This window comes from Anas acuta, chromosome 9, assembly GCF_963932015.1.
Source record: "Anas acuta chromosome 9, bAnaAcu1.1, whole genome shotgun sequence".
Classification (NCBI taxonomy): Eukaryota; Metazoa; Chordata; class Aves; order Anseriformes; family Anatidae; genus Anas; species Anas acuta.
The window spans coordinates 18834258-18841041 of record NC_088987.1 but is presented as its reverse complement, the minus strand read 5'-3'; the positions used below and the strand labels follow the sequence as shown (position 1 = coordinate 18841041).

The 6784-nt window shown below is 38.0% G+C and overlaps 1 long non-coding RNA gene across 2 annotated transcripts in view; it reads left to right on the top strand.

The window, feature by feature from the left end:
- The first annotated feature begins 538 nt into the window (after positions 1–538).
- LOC137861184 (uncharacterized) overlaps positions 539–6784 on the top strand; it is a 61965-nt gene continuing 55719 nt past the window's right edge. For both annotated transcript variants that reach the window (XR_011099452.1, XR_011099451.1), the window contains exon 1: positions 539–752. This is a non-coding gene — a long non-coding RNA (uncharacterized lncRNA). The remainder of the gene's footprint in view (positions 753–6784) is intronic.

Below are 6784 nucleotides of genomic sequence, written 5' to 3'. Positions count from 1 at the left end.
GGCAAAGAAAAGTAAAAACGCAGTTTTCCAGAGAGTTTTGCAGAGAGTATCAGGAAGAAGCAAGAATGGAGCTACTCCATCAGGAAGGACAAGCCAGGAGCTAGAGTCATCCACAGGACAGGCAGTGCCCTTCCTGACCACTGCACAGGCCCACAGCAGGCTGCTGGTGACAAAATCCATTGGCAGCCCCAGGCAGGCTGAGGTTATGAACCAGGTCCAACACCTTATGGGGAGTCAGAGGGAAGGGAGCCAGAGAAAACATGTGAAAACAGCTACAGTTTGGGTCTAAGATCCTTCCAGAAGGTGGGACAAAAGATCAAGCTCCAGCACAGATCCAAGGGCTATGTAGGAGCAAACAGAGATAAATCCAGACTAGGTACAACCACAGCATAGCTCAGAACAAGACTTGAAACCCATGGCCTGAGCTGAAGCGGGGTTTGTGTAGGAGTGGGTAGGGTAAGGGAGTGGGCACCAGGTGATTCTGATGAGGGCAATTTAGGCCAGTTAGCATGGTCATGGCACTGACAGATGTAAGCATCTTGCCTGTGTTGGTCAGAAGCATAGAGGGGCTTGGTTAATTGTCAGTTTATCTTACAGTGAATTTAGTAAAGGTTTCAATTTTTCTGGTTAGTCATGTTTATGTAATGGAATATTGTTCCTTTGTTGAACTGAAGAAATTCTAATATACAATATGAGTGGTTTTTATTGCTGTTTTTGTAAGGTAGTAAAAGGTGTTCAAGACTCCTTTCCAGGTATACGGTTCTTTTACTCTTTTATCTATGCCTTTAATGTATTACAAGACTCTATGTGGCTTTAAGATCTATGAAAAATGTTTAATAGAGCTCCTATTTTTAGTTCACCTGTTTATTTCTTATGTAGCATAGGAAACTCGATTATTTCTTTAGAGATATCAGTTGAAATCCCAGGAAAACATAACATGTTATCAAGTCATTATATCTATTTTTAAAAAGGCAATTACTGCCAAGAGGATGTTGAAAAATTAGTTTCAGAAGTCTAGTGCCAAACAAGTGTGAAAATCAGTTCACAGTACTTTACAAATGGTCCTTAGTCTTCCTAGTAAAGATGCCCATGCTTCAAGTTGATACCAACACCGTTGCTCATGCTGCTATACCAAATGAAGAAGCAAAACTTTATGCTACTCTTCAGACCAGTAAGGAGTGCTAAGTTCACTTAAACCTTAGTAGTACAATTTCAAATAATAACTAATCCTTTAAGCTTCTGTAGTTTTGTTGTATTTTATGAATGAGGCTGGATGTGAGCTTCAGGTTTATCAAGTATTTTGCTTGTGCCAAGTGCTCTTCCCGGGGTTCTGCTGTTGTTGCTGACATCTACTGTGGTGCTCCTGTCCTAGTCCTAGTGTCTCCTGCTAGCTATGGGCTTACAAAAATTGTTCTTTTGGATGCTTTTGAAATTGCTTTGCAAGTCCTCCTTCAGCTAAACAAAGCATTTTTTGGCACGTCATGTCTGTAAGTAGCACTTAAACATTTTATATTTTTTTATGATATAATCAAAAGGGTATAGTAGCACTTGGTAAAAAGGAAAATTTTGCAATGTGGGAGATCAGCAAATGAAAAGTGATAAAAATTCAAATGGAACTTTTTAGTGGTTCTGAATCTGTTTCCTATTGGAAACTTAGCAATTGTCATGGATAAAACATGGAAAAAAATGTTTTTATTTGATGATGAAATAAGTGTAATTGTCATCTGAATGTTCTTGGAGGTACTTGTGAGCAGCTTGTTTCTTGCACTACTAAAATGCTGTGAGCAAGCTCTTCTACCTCAGGTGCAAGTTTGCTGCATGGAGGTGAAATAATTTACAAACTGTGCTTTACTGTGCTGATGCTTGTAAGTGACATAAGTATAGAGTAACAATTAGCAGTGGCCAGAGAAGTGCTGACACCAATTCCTAGAGGAGATGATTTACTCTTAGTGCTGACCTGCCAATAAACAGTGATAAACTTCACCAAGAAACAACAAGTTTTTACTGTGTAAGTGCTTTTGTTCGTGAATGCTGCTGAATTTTACTTTCCATCTGGCCCAGGTCCTGGGGGCTTTATGGTTATGCCTAATGATAAAGGCCAGGTGGTCAAGTTTTGGGAGCTGTCTGTCACTTGTTCAGAAATGGGATGTGGCTGTAGTTGAGAGAAAATAGAGAAACAAAAGGCAGTGGCAGCTGGGGTGGGCAGGGAAGCAGAATTCCTCTCATTCTCAGCCCCTTCTCCTGTTCAAGCTCAACAACACCTGGATGTTCCTTTGGTAATGGCTGCTCTGGGGATTCGGTTGGGGCTGTTCTGAAAAGCAGTAGCCTCTTTTATCAAGCAGTATCTTGAGAGTGCTCGCTGAATGCACTGCACCACTTCCATTGCTCTGTGAGATACTTTGAGTAATTGAACTGCCCTGCCTGGAGAGTTTGGATTTTGTCTGAGAACCTTGCTCTAAAATGCTGTATTCTTCTTTACAGGAAAGGATGTTCGTACGATGTATGTAGTTAGTGGCTGTACGATCTTGTTAGTCTGGTGTCTGTAATAACATTGAGATACATCTATTACAGCTTGGTAAATGCATTAGCTCATTTTTGTATAAGATGCATTCCCACCTTGTTACTTCTACCTAATTGAGATGAATTGTGGAGGACAAAAGACACCTCATGCTCTTTGTCATACAAGTGCATGTAAAGCTTCAAAACTTGTAACGAATACACAGAGCACAGGCACCTAAGCTTGTAATAATTTTCTGCTGTCCTTCTTATAAGCCTTGACATTAGTAACATCTATGTGCTCTTGGATTCCCCTCCCCCCGCAAAAAAAAAAAAAAAAAAAAAAAAAAACACTCCAAGACATTTATAAATATAGTAGTAAAGTGTATGAAGGCCTTTAACAGAATGCTTTAACTTCAGCGAAGATTAGAGTATAAATTTAGTTAGAGCATTTGCAGTCAGAGAGTCACCTTTCTAGGAAATTAAGTTTTGCTGAGGCAAATCAGGTCAAACCAATTTTACTGGTGTGGAGACAGTGTAAACGTAATTGAAGAAGGTTAGTTGGTATTTAGCTTTCTAATGTCACTCCAATGAACTGGTGGCCATTTACCACCGTGTTTGTGAAAGGGGTACTTAAGGATAACATTTACTAAGAGAGCAGTGGGGAGAGAAAGCAACAACATGTTTTGATTACTCTGGAATTCATCCCTTGTCAGCACACAAGGGCAGCGGTCTTGGGGAAAGCAGGGTGGCTGCCCCGTTTGCTTCCCTCACAAGCTTTCCTCCTTCAGCTCCTTCCTGAGAACAACTGGTATCTTTTACTCTAACTGTAATGAGTAGATCCTTTCCTAATTAGCTCTGCTGGAAAGCAGATGATCATGTCTACCTGATAGTCTTACTGAAGCTTCACTGAGCTTGATTTCATACTATTTATACATTACAGTGATCCCATGAAAATATATTGCTAGTGATTTCCCTTTCTATATTGAATTGCATAAAAACAAAACCAAACAAAAACAAAGGTGTTGCAAAGGTATTGGAAGTAAAACTGGAATCTGTGTGTGCTTATTAGTGCTTATGTGCATGCTTACAAAAAGCACCTTAAAGATCTCATTTTTTTGCAAACTTTAGTGTGCAAAATGATTTTAAGGCTTATTAAGGGAGCCAACAAAACTCATTTATTTCTTTGGTTGTGAAAACGGTTTTGAGACACTGGCTCATTTTCTTTCTTCAGTGGGAATAGAAGTGATTGATGTATTGCATATCGCCAGAGTATCATGATTATTAGCCTTAACTCTAGTTTCAAAAGCACATCTAAACAGTCTCTCCAGGTTCATGTTTCCATTCTTTTCTTCTTTGATGAAAAGCACAGACTTATATTTCATGTTTTCTGTTTAAATTTTGAATATTCTAAAAATTTGCATGTTATTTTAATGTTTTGTTATCTCATCTTTATTCTGTGCAATTCCAGAAACTGAAGTGTTTCTTTACAGTGCTTGATGCAGAGCCTTTCCAGTTTTGTTCAGGAAGAGAATGAAATCTATACTCTGCATTTTCACTTCCTCTGAACCTAAAGGATTTTCAGATTTTCATCGCATGTGGGACTGAACTGAATCAGAAAGTTCTGATTGGGTGACTAGTCAAAATCATTGACTAGAAGTGCTTACCAGGTGTCAAGATAGAGGAGCTGTGTATCAAGTACTTCTGAAAAAAATAATCTCAGCCAGGACCACTTTGAGGTTTGACCATCTGGGTATTCCTTTCTTTATTACATCAATATAGTGAATCTGTAAACAAGTTTTGCTTTGTGGAAGATGTGACATAGTCAAAGCATGCAGTCTTGGTAGTGATAATTGTCATATTTTGGAGTAATATAGTCAGCAAGTCAAGGGAAGGAAAAAAAATACAACAGTAACTGTTTTCATTGCTGCTTTTGTTAAGTAGGAAGAGTAATTCAATGAAGAGCACTGTCTGGCAGTCTTAGTTTTTTCTTGAATAACTATGGCTGTTCTATACCTTGTACACAACAAAAGTGTCACAGCTGCTTATGAGCTTGATGATTTGAAACTTAACTTACAATAACCCAAGATAAGTTGTGAAGTTTATTTCCTTTATAAAAAATGTGAAAATTTAATGGATATATGCTGAATATACAAGTTAAAATTTTACACATAATCTGTTCTGAGGTATGTAATTGTGACCTATTAAAAAGGAAGATAATTTGATTAAAACCTATAGGGTAAGGCTGTACCATACAGGCACATACCCAGAGCAGACCTCTGGAATCAATTGAAAGGCTGGATAACACAAGAGCAGCTTAGGAATGGTTTGCTCTCAATTAGTTCATATAATTGGCTAGTATTAGAGAAATACCATAAAATACTCATAACATGACACCTATGAATCAGTAGATCTACTTTCGATCTTAAAAACTAACTGAGGTAAATATAAATATAACTGTAAAGTGGTGTGAATTAGGTTCTGCAAGGCAGATTCTGCATTTCATTGTAATAATTACATAAGCTTACCTGTTACTGGCTAGATCACAATTTTCCTGGGAAAACAAAAGGAGGAATGATAGTCTCTTTAAATAAAAGCTATTTGTTAAAGTAAAAAGAGAAAAGTCCGTTTTACAAAACCTGTATGCAAACTATTAATTACAGTTTTGTGGGGTTTTTTTGTTTGTTTGTTTTGTGTGTTTTTTTGTTTTTTTTTTTTTTTTGTTTGTTTGTTTGTTTTTGCGTGGGTTTGATTTCAGTTTTGTATTTATAGAAAACAAAACAGAACAAAAAGCACAGTGTGGTATGATGATGTGCACATTGCATATGGCTACACATTGTCTGGTGTACTTACTGAGAAATGTCATTGCATTTTTAAGATAATGCATAAGTAGCCAAGCCTGGCATGTAATAATGTGGATTGTATTTTGCAGTTAATTCAGCAATTTTCAGTGCTCAGTAGAAGTCAAGCTGTTATATGCATATAGGTAGTTACAAAATAGACATGGGGAAATAGCAGTGAGCAAAGCTTAGTTTGATTAGGAACAAAGTAAAATCAAAGTACACAGGGCAAAACAAAAAGCTTATTATTCGCTTACAGAGTAGCCATTTCTTTAATTTCATATTCATAATAGAACAGTGATGATATAAATATCTACAGTGCTTGCTGTAGGAACAGGAGGCTTCCAAAGACTTCAAGGATGGCATTATTTCTGTTAAAATTGGAGCAAACCTACAGTTCACATTAGGAGGACAAAACTGGTTTGGAAGCAGACTCCCTACAAGATGAGGATAAAAATGAGAGACTACTAGCAAATGTGAAACATGCTGTTAGATTCTGGACCTTTCAAAGCAATACATTTTGAGATAAATGTGCAATAAAGCCTGTGTTTAATCTAGGAAGAGGAGCAGTATTCTACTGGTAAAAAGCAGAAGGAAAATAAATTGCATCATCTATAACCTTTGCAGTCATAGGCTCAGTGAACAGAACATCAAAACCAAATGTAAGGAAAACAAGCCTCTGTATTCAATTTACCTAGTGATATCCGGCCTTACAAGAAGCTTTAAGTATATTCATTCTTCTAGCTGCAGTGTGAAAAAATCAGTACTGAGCTCAGTCTTCAATGGATGAATATATCCAGGGGAAAAAAATTGCTCAGAGCTACATCCAAGGTCTGTCAAAGTGATTGGAAGTAGTCCCACAGACTTGAAGGGCTGTGGATCCAGGATCTTAAATATGTAAATGAAAGTTTGATTGCTTTGGGTGAACAATATTACTGCTAATCATCCAGCAAGATATATCTGATTATTTGGAACAGCAAATAGTCATTTGGTTTCTGACAGAATACAATGTGTGTTTAAGCATATCAAATGTGTTTGGAGTTAGTGAAGGAAGAATCTCAAGATGTTTGGGTTTGGTTTGGATACACATCCAAAATGTGCATGCTTAGCTGAAGCTCTTCAGTCTGCAGCAAGGTTTTTCTTGAGAAATGAGCAGTCCTGCTAAGCTTTTTCAGTGCCAGAGAGCCAGAAGTGCCAGAGCAGCCAGGCTGATTGGCAAAAAGGAGAAACTCACAGGCAGGGACAGAGGCTGGTTTGAACATGCAAGTGCCTTTTAAAACAAACAAACAAACAAAAAACCTCTGTTTTCTGAAGTGCTTATGTAAAGATAATAGTTCTGCATGAAGGCAGGAAGATTGATGCTGGAGGGCTGGCTGAGCGCATTACCCACCTCCAAGCCATTGCCCTATGTTTCCCTGAGCAGGCTTGGCCCTCCTGTGCCCTGAGGT